This window comes from Eutrigla gurnardus (assembly GCF_963514095.1).
Source record: "Eutrigla gurnardus genome assembly, chromosome: 19".
Taxonomy (NCBI): domain Eukaryota; kingdom Metazoa; phylum Chordata; class Actinopteri; order Perciformes; family Triglidae; genus Eutrigla; species Eutrigla gurnardus.
The window spans coordinates 782,388-796,634 of NC_139930.1; the positions used below are offsets into that span (position 1 = coordinate 782,388).

Genomic DNA, 14,247 nt, shown 5'->3' on the forward strand with positions numbered 1-14,247 from the left:
CATTTGAGTATTTTCAAAGTTAAAATCTGACCTTGTAACAGAATAAAGTCTGACCGTGTAGTGCTCAAAAGAATGCTCTTTAAAGGCAATTCTGGTAAAGCTATAACATGTTGGGACCTGACTTGACTGCGGCTTAGGCCGCAAGGTGAACCACAAAGCCTTTCAGAAAAGGATTTCCGCTCTGCCGTCGTGCATCTACACAATCTTTAGTTCATAAAAAAGAACGAGTCATGCTAAGATACCAAAAAAAAGGTTTGTCGCTGAAATTCCAGTCGATTCTCCTAGCGACTATGTTTTATGCAGAACTATTTTCTTCAGAGCGTAATAAGATTTTGGTTGCGAGCCTAGGCACAGTTCGACACGTGATCGTGCTACACCAATAAGGTAGCTGCTTTCTGTCAATAGAATTGCAAAATGGTGGCCACCATGGTTAGATTCAATGTAACCCATACCGGGCCAAATGGATTCTAAACAGTGCTGTATGTTTGTTTATGTCATGTTTTGTCATATGTCTTTAAGTCCTCATTAAGCGGTATTTGTAAGGGGTTTTACTATCTGTGGCACAAATGCAGGTTTACCAAGCACTATGCCGTTGTAAGTTGGCTGATGCAGTCGTCTTATTTCGCGTTTCTCAATATGCCATTGAGCGGAATTCATCTTAAACCACCTCCCTGAGCCCTGAGCTGACGTGAGAGCCACTGAATGGAGAGAGACCACCTGAGATGCGAAAAACCTGTTGCTACCCTCGTCAGATGTCCACCAGGCTGCCGTTAGCTGCTATGCTAACTCCCTTTACGCCGGGGGGAGATGAGGGTTTTCCATCGGATCAACATTGGCTAACAGCGTTTACCAGCCACCAACTCAATCTACAACTACAACAACTTTCCTGGCCTAAACCACCATGGTCGCATCAACTTTTTGTCCGTCTGTTTGTTGTTGTTGTTCCTTGGGTTGTACTCTGTACACATTAAATGCACTCTTAAAATAAACATGACTGACTGTACACATAGCCATGTCCAAGAAGAAGGTGAACTTTTTTATGTTCAGTAATTTATATAAAATAAAAGGCAGTAATTGTATGTATACCACAGACCAATTCGTTCATTCATCCACAAATGAAAACAACACTGATCAACCATAAAAACGATCTTTATTAAAAATAAAAAAGTATACAAGTATGAAATATAAAACTGTACAAAACAGAATAAGGACACTTCTAAACACTTGTAGTCCTCACTGTCAGTGTCAGGGCAGTTGTCATCTTCCTTTTCCTCCGTTTCTTTTTTATTGGCACAATTGGAGCAACAGCATAAGTCTGTGTAACACACTCCTGCACAGAAACAGGAACATCTGCCTGCCTCACAGGATCTCTCTCTGAAGCTGCAGTGTATCACATGCAAAACACTGTCAGGGGCCGGATTGCTTGTCATCCAGGTGACATGTATGTTCCCATCCTCTATTTGCCAACCATATCCAGCAGGTGATGGATATATTTTTTGAGACAGGACCTCATTATTGCAGCCTGGTAATTTGCTCTTTTGCAGTGCTGATGGAGGGCATCAGTAGTAGGGGGAATGCATAATTCTGGCTTGGCCAATGATGCCATACAGGAAGCCACGTACCTAGCCTCATTTACATTTTCGGCAGCTGGCTGATCATATAGGTGACATACTGGCAAAGAAGTGCAAATGTTGACTGCTTACTTCCGTAACGTCTTGCTTGCTCTCACGAGCGGGATGTCTTTCCACCTTTGACATGCTGTTTTTGTCAGTAAACCGACGGTAGCATGTGTGATGGAAGCCAGCGTCCTCTGGAATATTTTCAAACTCCAGATCAAGACAGTGTTTGTAGTTTCAACCACGTCCCGAGACTCTCCCTTCAACCCGAGCCACCGTTGTAGGCTTCTTCTGTAGGTATTCCATCATGGTGAAATCATCGACCTCCTCGTGCTTCACAGAAGTAATATGCATATAACAGTGATTGTATCTTGATAACTTTGATGTTTTAAGACTTTCTGGTGTATTTTCCTCGTTGTCCCTACTGCTCGATGAAACCATAGTGGCTGCCATCTTGCAATTCTGTTGACATAAAGGAGCTACCTTATTGGTGTAGCACGATCACGTGTCGAACCGTGCCACTGCTCCCGACCAAAATCTTACGCTCTGAAGAAAATAGTTCTGCATAAAACATAGTCGCTAGGAGAATCGACTGGAATTTTAGCGACAAACCTTTTTTTGGTATCTCAGCATGACTCGTTCTTTTTTGTGAATTAAAGATTGTGTAGATGCACGACGGCAGAGCGGAATTCAACAATAACAGGGTTCACCTTACAGCCTAGCTGTGACTGAAATCCCTCATTACTCACTATATAGTGAGTTCACTATGTTGTAGTGTCTGAATGTATAGTGGGAATTATTAAACATCACATATACCCCTTTTCCACCAACACAAACCTAGTTCAGGAACCGGGCTGGTGCCCGTGCTGGTTCGCAGTTGGTTCAACTTGCGAACCGTCTGAGAACCTGTTTGCGTTTCCACCGGCTAGAGAGCCCAGAGAGCCACGTCATTACGTCACTGTATACGTCTGAGGTTTCCCCGCAGCGCTAATTTCAAGCATAGCAGACATGTCTCTTCAGAAAAAGTGTTTATTTTGGCAAATAATACAATTACAATAAAATACACAAAATACTAAAATCACAACATTTTTTAAAGTGTAGAACAGTGTGTGATCAATAGATCGGAGTGTTTGATGTTTAGTCATCTGCAGGTTGGACCTCCGTTCAATATCGCCGATGTCCGACAGCTCTACAAACACAAACCAGAGAACAGCGGTTTAATCACAAACGTGTCCACGGCGCTGTGAAGGCAGATGTTATGTTACGATGGTAGTTGGTAACGTTTAGTGAGCCAACGGCAGTCAGAAAGTGGCATGCTAACGTTGTTGTTAGCAATATCACGCTAGCTGGCTAGCTAGCCGGTCAGCTTACATTACCCGAGGAAGCAAAGCCACTAGTTGCTGCTGTTACGAACGTCATCACAAGCTTGGTATGCTAAACAGAAATGTGTCGTTGGTTTGCAACGAGGTGAAACAATTTAAAAATGAAACTTACCGGGAACAGTAACGTTAGTAAAACTCTGCACTCCGCAGCGGCGTATTTCCCCCCGTTGCCTCGAGCGTTAACCCCGCCCCCAGCCCCTAACATAAGCCGGGGCCGGTTCCAGCCCAGCAAGGAGTTGGGGCCGCTCGGGAACCAGTTTTCCAGGCCGAGAGCCGGCTCTTTGTCTGTGGAAACAGGAAGAACTGGTTCGCGATTGGGCACCGGCTCCGAACCGACCCTCAAAATGCCTCGGTAGAAAAGGGGTAATAGTGAACTCACTATCCCAGAATTTATCTCCAAAAAGCAGTGTAGAACCGATGGTCACTAACCGAGTGTTATCATGCATTGTGACACACAAACAAGAGTAGGGAGCAGCGTGATGGAGAAAATCCATGAAAAATCCATTTAATGTGAGCAGAGTGTCACAATACAAACAAACTAGGGATGTCACAGTTCTCAATATAATATTGAACCGTACGGCACACCATGCACCGTTCAATACGCACTTGTGAATTGAGGTATTTTCGGTTTAGCAATACAATTCCATGTAATTTCTGTATCCATGCTTGTATTTGTTTAATTATTTCTAAAAAATAATAATAATAAAGAAAATAAAAAAATTTGCAAAATAAATAAATCTAATTTTTTTTCTCCTTACACACAAAATGGGTACCGAAACAGAACCGAAACTGTAACCCAAGAACCGAGGTATGTATTGAACTGTGGGCTGTACTGCCGGGGCTTACCACATGAATCAGACAAAGATGAGACGTCTGTAAACCAATCCAATGCACCTATTCTGAACAAAAATCTGTCATTACAATCATTTGACTGACAATGTTGCTGTCCTTAGAGACTTGGTGCTTAAAAAGCTAAAAATGTGTAATCCTGTTATTTTTCTTCTGGAGGACCACAATTGTGTTCAGCAAATGCCAAGGCAATCAGTTGAAGACATAATGCAACAACTTATGTGCAATTGGGGTTTAGGGGTGATGTTAAGGAAAGGCTGTTGGTTCACTGAAACCACATGTGGTTCACCCTTCAAAAACCGACTACTCATTTTATAGGGACGCTGTCGATTTTTCTTGTAAACAAACAAAATTCAATGCACCAAAAAACACATTATGTGTATTCATAAGGTTTAACAAACATGTTGGTGATTGTTGTTCCTCGTTAAAAACGTTTAAATGAATTTCAAATCCATAATGATTGGGATGCATCATCATGAAAGTGAACAAGATAAACAAAACTCTTAAAAACAAACAATAAAACAGTCTGGCCACCGTTAGCTTGCAGCTACCCACTGTTAGCTGGCAGCTAGCCACCATTAGCTGGCAATTAGCCACCATTAGCTGGCTTCTAGCCCCTACGCTCACTGTGTGCAGGCAGACTATCCAGGCTGTATGGGTTGTAGCTGCCTGCAGAAGTGGGTTAATCACAAATTGCATTAAATCAGATGTTTGCAGGGATTTTCTAGATCTGGGCACAAAAGGATCATTGGTACTGTTTATTATTTGTTTGTTTGTTTGTTTATTATTTACGGTTTATTTCAGTTGTTACCAATACCAGCCCTATTCATAGCACTATGCGTTTTAACAAGCAACACATGGCTATGAAAAATATTATAAATCAGACCAGAGATCTGATCTCAACTCTCAGTACTTGACAGTTTCTATAAGTATTTTAGTTGGATACCCGGCCATGGAGGTACACAGGCCCTTACAGGAGCATGCATTTACTAAAAACCTCAGCTGCCTGTCCGATTGGCAATTTTTGCTGCATTAGGATCAATGAAAGCTCATAGTAAAAATGTTGGCCCATAGTGGCAGGGGTCAACATCAATGTTCTCCTGGTCTTTACTATTATAAAAGGCTACTGCTTCCACTTGCTCTTAATCTAGATATGGTCTGGAAATCCTGTCCAAATTACATTCCTCTAATTCCCGAAAATGCATCTTTTTACTATGTTTTCATATTCCGAGTGTTTTCTTTTGATATGGATGACCTTGTGAGGTGACATAGTACTGGCCTGCTTAGTGAACTGTGTTCATTGATCAACGGTGGCTTACATTCCCTCAGGGCCACTGATGACGACAGTAATGTGCATATCCCCAGAGTGGCAAACACTGACTAATTGTACAAATTACCACTTTTCATTGATGTATATTATAAAGCAACCTGAGCAAGCCTTTATTTGATGGATTAAATTCCCTCATCATTCATCGCATAATATAAATATACTAAAACTAAAGAAATATTGATTGATTTTCTGAAAAAAAAATCCTCATTGGCCCCCGTAATCATGAACAATATACCCATTGAAAATGTACGGGAGAACAAGTATCTGGGCACTATCATTGATACCAAATAAATGTGGCCAGCACCAGTGCCAGGGTCGCAAAAGCTCAACAACGGCTCTACTTTTTAAGGAGTTTTAATGTGGACAGAACCATGCTAACTCTATTTTACAAGACCTGTAGAGCATCCTGACCTTTTGTATTCAATGCTGTGAGGGAGCATTGTCCCTTCAAAATAAAAATAAAATGGACAGGGTCACTAAATCGGGCTGCAAACGAACTGGGACACCAATGAGCAGTATCACTTGCCTGGTGGACCAGTATTCCATAGATCTAGCCTACAAGATCATAGCTGAACCCTCTATGGTCTCAATACAAGCGGTTACCTTCAGGGAGAAGGTGCAGCATGCCCAGAATGAGAACAAAAAGAGGCATTACATCCTCTATTTTTACAATTTTGAGCATCACTCAGCATCACTCCACCTGGGCCATCTGTTGACATGAACATCATGCCTGCGTCCCCCTCAATGACTCAGCAACACTGCCTGCAATCTGGCTGTGGCAGCTAGTCAGGCTGAAAAATACAGAAACCCCTCTACACGTCAGGTTGACTTCTGTTCCAGATGGATCTAAATACTTAAGTGTTTATTTCCTCTTAAAGGGTTTCATTCATCAATCTTCTTCGTAGTCAAAACACGTTTGTTTATAGAGAGCGATGCGCAAGAGAGATGTAGCTTACTCAGGGAATTGATATACTTGCAAAATCATAAATCACCATCATAAATTGACAAACATCCCATGTGTAATTCATGGTATAACTTCTGGTGTTGCAGGTTCCACTGAATATTAAATTTAATACAAATAGTATCCGATTAGTACCAGGAAGCTGAAATCACATGCTTGGTAAGATGTTTCGTTTTTTTTTTTTATACATTCTTTTTGGCAGGAGCATTCAGGAAGAGGCAAATAATCACCACCATAAGACAATAGGAGGATGTAAACTGTCACCCATCCTGAAGGTCCACCCATGACTAGCTACCAGAGCAAACAGATTCAATGTGTTGGAGTAAAACTAAATGCCAGTTATGGAATACTCAGTAAGGCTGAAAATAAAATTCTAAGAATCAGTCCAAAAGATGAGACAAAGCAGGACATTAAAAGAAAAGTTCCTTTTGTAACGGGAAATGACACAGTCTCGACGTCATATGTCACATTCTGTCCTATAACTGGAAGTATTTGCTGTATGGGTACGGCACTGACTGAATTCTGTATGTAGTCAAATATATGGAAACATGGATCTGAAGGTTGGTATTGCATGCTTGGTCAGATTAACTTACACATTGAGTTCTTACTTGCTGAGCTAACTAATTCACCCCAATCACCCAGCTAATGAAAACTTGAATGTTCTCAACTGATCTGAGAATCATTTCATTGGGAAAAGTGAATGACGTCAGTGAATGTAGTAGCTGATGTACAAACACTAAATCAGATTTGGGGGAAAATAGTGATTTCAATCAGGAACTGCCAAAGACAAAGATCAAAGACCAAGAACAGGCTTGGTTATAAGCTCTTGGTTACGGGTTACGGGCTTGGTTACAAGTTACAGGCTTGGTTATGGGTTACGGGCTGGGTCACGGGTTACAGGCTTGGTTACGGGTTATGGGCTCGGTCATGGGTTACTGGCTTGGTCACGGGTTACGGGCTTGGTCACGGGTTACGGGCTTGGTCACGGGTTACAGGCTTGGTTACGGGCTTGGTCACGGGTTACGGGCTTGGTCACGGGTTTGGTTACGGGCTTGGTCACGGGTTACGGGCTTGGTTATGGGTTACGGGCTTGGTTATGGGTTACAGGCTTGGTCACGGGTTATGGGCTTGGTTACAGGTTACTTGCTTGGCTGAAATGGCGAATGAAGCTCATTAAAATGGCTTTGAACAGCTTGAAAAGCAAACGGAGATCCAATGTTTAGCTTATGTAGCATGAGGTTGACTCGCCAATTGAAAAGATAATTAAATCTGCTTCTGGCACAAATGATCAAAACAGCTGGGTAATGGGTCCTTAGCCAAGAGTGATGTCAGGTCATGCTGCTGATGTCATTATGCAACACTGAAATCAAGGTCTGCTGGCCTTGTGCTGCATTAGGGACTCTGTCACCCAGGGAGCATCTGTTTAGTTCATTAGTAGAAGGGGGTCAAACGCCAGCCTGCCTCTGTTTCTACACGTCATCTCTAGTGAAGGCTAACAGAGTTTCACAAATTGCAAGTATAACCAGCAACAGTTCTGGTACATTCTCTGTTGTTCTCTTGCAGATGATATCGCAGATTGGGACAAAAAACACAAAAGTTGATTGTGGTGAATTTTCATTATCAGCAGAATAGTAAAAATCCTATTTATGAAGCCGGCTAGCTTGCTGTTATGGTAGAGAAGGCAAAAATAGAGCCTGATTTAAAGTAAGTAAGTAATGTATTAATTTGTTAATGATAGCCCCATGACATCTACAAACATGATATTGGTAGATGGAACAGAAAGAAATTGACAGAAATAAGTTTACAAACCAATTATTAACCATTACGAAAGTGTTCCAAATTCCTATTTAATGTTTAATGTTAAAAACGGTACAAAATATTTAGTAATCAATAAAACAATACTCAATATAGGCGAAATACAACTTTAGACGGTCATCATTTAACTGTAAAAATAAATTATAGCATTGTTAATAATTGTATTTTTGTGTTTTTCATGTGGAAAAGCTTCTGAAATCGCATTGGTCGAAAGGTGCATTTCATTTACAGCATTTTGTGAAGAGAGACACCAGTCTCTCCCTGCCACAGCAGTCTGGATACGGCACAATATACAAAAGAGCATTTTCAGGACACGTTCTTTGTTCATGTTAGGAACAGGTTGAAGGCATCAGCTTCTGAAATCAGTGCTAGCATTCTTCCACAGTTATGGCATTCTTGTTATGCAACAACGGCTCTATATGGCCCAGCAGGTATCGAGCAGTCAGTCGGACTGTAACTCGACAACCGAGAGCACTCGCTGCTGAATTCACATCACAGAAAACAGTGCAGGCGACACAGGATGAGTTAGTGAACATTATCTACATGGCTGAAGCAACACAAAGACTGGCTTTGCACAACAGTGACAAAGCATCAAGAGCTAAGCATGGCAGTACAAACTGTACCATGACTCGCCTGGGCATCATTACAAAAAAGAAGAAACTCATAATGCAGAGAGATTAGATTTCACAAACTGTACCCTACAGGCTGAAGACCATCTCAAAAGTCACTTTTCAAGGCCGACAATGAGTTCTGTGGAAACAACAACATATGAAAGATGGATAGAGGCTTTCCAGGAAACACTGGTACGTTATGCCGACTGCATACTAAGGAAGAATTATAAATTATCAGAACTGACGCAACACACCTAATCAAAAAACAAATAAGGCTCCTGTCAGAGATGCTGGAACTGCCTGTTTCTGTCTTAACTACATATTGTAAATGACTGATTTTACTGGATCCCTGAGACAACTGTTTGAGGAAGTAGATGTACATGTCCGAGTTAGTAACTTGCATGTAAAAGTTTGTTTGTTTGTGAGATATTACACTTTATGGTTACCTCAGAGATGATTAAGCACCAAGCTAGAATGGGACGATGGTTATGTGTCTTATTTTGCTTTATGCGTTTTGTGTCATAATATCTTAATTTTCCTGAAATGAAAGTCATTGAATGCATCATTGTTGTAACGGGATGCAAATATTAGCTTAAAAGGTAATGGCTTAATGTCTGGGCTGTAATGTTATACTAATTAATACATTCTATGAAGGATTTATGTGACAAACTGTTTTTGTATTTGACAGTATATGTGAGCATTAACAAAACATCAGATCTTTACTGATGTACATACAACAGTCAATGGAAACCAAAATCATCAACCCATTGAGGGCTGGATTCAAAAATCAAAAGTAAAACATTCAGTGGATGTTGCCAATGGTGCCGTTTCCAGTGTTATCTGGGAAATGCCTATGGAGCTCCATAGAGCTGGGCTCCGAGACCAGGTCCCACTAGAGGACGTCGGGCCCTCATGCCACCCTCATGGAGTCTGTTTGTGACAGTTTGTTCAGAAACATGAACACCAGTAGCCTGCTGGAGGTCATGATGGAGGACTCTAGCAGTCACTTCACTTGTGCTTCCTAAATGGACAGATTGATCTCCCTGAGGTTTAACTGACTTGGTGTTCGAGTGTGATGGTGTTTTGAGCAGTATATTTAGGTTAGGTTTAGTTAAAAATCATCATGGTTTAGCTTAAAATAACTTCCAACTTTAAAGAAAAGGAAAATGCAACGAAAGTCCTTGGTTCTAACAGGACACTAAAATCAGTCTCCTGGTTTAAAGTCCTGTGTTTTCAGACCCATCCACCACCCAGACCTCCTCCTGACGCACAATTCCACAGACTGAACAACAATCAAAACTCCTTTGTGATGCACCAAGAGCAAACGTAATCCACGACAAAAGACGTTTCCCTCGGAGGAGAATTCACACTGCAGTGAGACAGCCGTCGTTCGTGGATGGAGCTGATCTCATATCTAGAAGTCTGACCCTGTTGATCAGTGGACCTGAACCAGGACAGCCCAGAGTTGAGACAAGGAGGCAGAGCTGCAGTCTAGCATCCTTCTCTGTGCTTCCATTAGAGCAGACAACCCAAACTCCACTTCACTCATGCCACTCACTGTCTGCCCGACGGACACATCAATTCATGTCTAATCAAAAGTAAACAGGAGAGGAGTTACACTACCGGATTAACTAGGAGAACTCAATGTGGACTGTGTGGATATCAGATTGGACTTATCGGAATATGCCAGCCTGAATGACATCATGTTAATACTCACGTTCCTCGAGACACCGGCCAATGAGGTGAAGTTGCAGCCGTCTTCAATTTTAAAACCTATTAAACAACTCTAAACGAATTAAAATGATAGCTCATTGGAAACAGGTGTATAGTCTTTCACACCAAATGTGGAAATCACTACAGCCGGGTCTATTTGTTACAGTGTAGTGCCCTCCAGCTCTCATTTCATTCAGAGTTCTCAGATATTTTATCAAGGTTAGTCCTTAACAGAGGAAAATTATTGTAGGTAATTTTAATATTAACATGGGCATCAATGACAGCCTCAGTACTCATTATTGAACGTTTAAAAGTGTTTCCACAGAAGCCTCTTATCGGAACATATCAGACTCTATAGCCGCGGTAAAACAGTAGACAGAAAACAAAGGAAGTCAAATCCATGGAAAACCCTCAAACCATCAAATATAAGTAAAGATTGCCAAAACATAAAAGCATGGCTTTCCACCAATTTGGAAGAATCCCAGCTCAACTGGAGAGGTAGTGTTAACACATATAGGAAGGCCTTTGGAAGAGGGTCTAGGATGTTTTACTTGCCCAATAGCCAAACTCGCTTTAATATCAGGATAATATTTTGAATTGCATTTATTTTGTCTGGATAATCATGACATTATCCATGCTCAGCTGTTAGCATAGCTTGTTAGACTTATTGTTGCTGTCTGTTGGTCCACTCTGTCTGATATATGTATTAGTTTACATTGCAACACTCAGCATCTTTCAGGCAGGCTGCTACTGATGGATTCTCAGATACTTATTTCAGGTGGACAGCCACCCCCCCCGGACCGGATAGGTCATGGATAGAGGACCGATCAGATATCCGCTGTCTGAGACATCTCACCATTGTTTGGAGAAACCTCCCACCACTCAGTTCATTATTCTTTTAGTGCTCTGAAACTCTCCCAGAGTGCTGCTACCCACTGAGGCCTGTTGATGGAACCAAAAAAGCCCGGCCCGACACCGCAGAGATTTTTGTTTTGGAATTGTGTTGGATTACTATTTGACTCTGGCATCAGTGTGAAAGAGGTGACGAGTGAGGAGTCTGCAGAACAGTGAGGAGCTTTGTTGCTCAGCAGAGGAACAGGGTCTGTGAATGGACTCCGATGGAGAGGCAGCTTTGGGAACGTTTGGGGTGGAATGAAGCATGTGTTGGGACGGGGCCATTACCCGGTTCAGTGTGTATCTGCTGTCCAACACTTCAGCTGGGGAATCTGAAGTGGAGATTTGACCTGTGATGTCTGCAGGGATTTGACCATAAAAATAAAGGAGGTGTAGAAGGGACCAATCAGCAAAGCAGGACGGTCAGAGGAGCGGCCATTATTACGGCAGCCGGACACTTCTGTAGAAAGTAGACTCATTGAGGTGAAGCATAGAGACGAAATGAGTCAAATGTAACCACGTAATGCTTGGGCCACGCATTCTTATCACACCGCAGGAAAGCACACTGCTGTCGTCACATAGTAAGTTCATTCAAGCTAGCAGCCTGCCTTACTGGCTAGCTAGTTAGCTAGCGTACTATGCTATAATGCGACACTGGTAGGGGTGTAACGGTACATGTATTTGTATTGAACCGTTTCGGTACGGGGTGCTCGGTTCGGACGGAGGCGTACCGAACGAGTTTCCATACGGACATATTAAGTAGAGGACCGCATGTGTTCAATTTTGCACCATCAGATGGAGAAAATATTTGTTTTTAAAGAAACAGTCTGTTATTTTTATTTATTTTTAGTCTGAGCCTTATTCATGTTATTTAATCTGAGCAACAACTTGAAACTGTTTAGTGTTGCAACTGTTCAATTTTGCACATCAGATGGAGAAAATATATTTTTTAAAGAAACAGTCTGTTATTTTTATTTTTTAAATAAATATTTTAAATACTTGTATTTATATTTTTGAGCAGCATTCTAGCTCCAGTGCATGTTCCTACTGTTAAAAGCACAAAAGTAATAAACAGCTAGCACATTTATCAGGGTTTTTCCTGGCTCAAATTGAGGCAGAGGTGGTACCATCCTGACCATAGATCCAGTCGGCAACCTGGAACGCCCCCGGGAACGCCCAATTCACGTGATACCCGAGGGGGAAAACAGCAAGAAAGCACACGATTTTGCCATTCACTCCTGCTTGTGATGGTACGGCGGTCGGCGGCGGCGACTCTGGACGCGCGCCGGGCCCTTCTCGCGGATCTCCCCCAGCTACGGTGCCCGTCGGGCCCCGTTCACGCGGTGGTCCCGGCGGGTCGCCTCGGCTGGCGCCTAGCAGCTGACTTAGAACTGGTGCGGACCAGGGGAATCCGACTGTTTAATTAAAACAAAGCATCGCGAAGGCCCATGGGGGGTGTTGACGCGATGTGATTTCTGCCCAGTGCTCTGAATGTCAAAGTGAAGAAATTCAATGAAGCGCGGGTAAACGGCGGGAGTAACTATGACTCTCTTATAAATGGAAACCGGAGTCACAGGGGAACACGTGGATACAGAGTCTAGTAAAGAACAATCGGTTGGGTCACACCTCCTCGTGGGGGTCCGCGGGCAACATCCTTTAGGATGGGCTAACGTGACCTGTAATCTCCCCAAAAATCGGATGATCATGCGGTCCAAACCCGCTACTTTGTTAAACCTATAATGGGGCCGTCTCGGGCTCGTCTGTCACTTCGTTCGGCGCGCTCCCCCCTCCTTCCCCGACCTTCGGGCCGGGGATGGGCCCCCGTCGGGACCGCATGTGCGGGCGCGGCAGTCGGTGGACTTTCAGTCTCCGGCTGACCGCGTTACGTGTGCGTAACCCCGACGGGACCGCTCTCGTGGGGGAAACGAGGGCAGCGTCGGCGGGTGGCGGCGGGTCTCGCTGCGGTCCCTCCTCCTATACCTCGGGATACCTGATGCTAGAGTCTGTAAGTCTCCCTCGAAAATTATGCGGTCCAAACCCGCTACTTTGCCAAACCCATGATGGGGCCGTCTCGGGCTCGTCTGTCACTCGTTCGACGCGCTGTTGATACAGCGCCCCCATAGTGGCGCAATGCAGCAACTGCAGTTAAAATGACATCCATAGCTGGGGGCAGAGCGATATGGCGGCACAAAATTAAGAAAAAAGCTGGGGGCGGCACGAAATTAGCTGGAGGCGGCCGCCTCGCAATTTTGAACGCAGGAAAAACTCTGAGGTACGTACCGAACCGAGATTTTTGTGTACCGTTACACCCCTAGACACTGGTAGCAGGAAACTTGTTGCAGCGCTGGGTCGACACCATGTTTCCATACATGCTGCCATTAGTTTTGAGTGTTGATGGTTAAAATGATGGACCATGAAATGGTTCCACTGGGCCCCTTACCGACTACTAGCATTACCATAGCCATATTTGCTCCTATTCCCTGTTAATTCCCATCACGCGTGCTTTGTGGAAGCCTGCGTTTCTGGGCCAAAAAGATCAATTAATTTTGCATTGAATGGAAATTGATTGAATCGTGGGCACATCCTGCCATACAGCTCATACATGTACACACACGTGGCAGCTTTTATATAAATACAGTTTATACAGTATATACTGTGTATGTATATATATATATATAATAAAATTAGGTTGTCTGCCAATTTTCCATGATGTGATCTGCGCTGACAGGAACTTGATTTGATCTCCCTCCTCATGAAACTGCTCCAATAAACAGAAGGAAAGGTCGACTGACCTCCAAACATCCTTGACTTGTTCATCAAAGAGTTCCTTCTCGACAACAAACACGTCAGCTCTGCAGACATGTGGTCAACACAAACAAAGCTCTCATTGTCTCAGCGTCCGCAGTTCAAGCTGAAGAATTAAGAGCACCGTAACTTTCTTTTTAGCAGGTAAAAAGTACAAAACAAAGCACTCATTTCCCTTTTTAGAGGCAAGGCTAACTTTAACAAGGGGAGAATGTAAAGGAAGTATCATGTTATACAACTTTTTCTAAATAGAAGGTTGGGGCGGCTATCA

At 43.0% G+C, this 14,247-nt stretch overlaps 1 protein-coding gene and 1 long non-coding RNA gene across 3 annotated transcripts in view; both read right to left on the reverse strand.

Moving 5' to 3' along the window:
• Nucleotides 1-14,247, reverse strand: part of slc12a2 (solute carrier family 12 member 2) — a 74,713-nt gene that overhangs the window by 44,009 nt on the left and 16,457 nt on the right. The gene's annotated exons all lie outside the window — the stretch shown is intronic.
• On the reverse strand, nucleotides 2,630-3,345 carry LOC311029361. Its single transcript, XR_014598871.1, has 2 exons — nucleotides 3,111-3,345; nucleotides 2,630-2,805 (listed from the first exon to the last, which is right to left on the reverse strand). It is a non-coding gene; the product is annotated as an uncharacterized lncRNA (long non-coding RNA).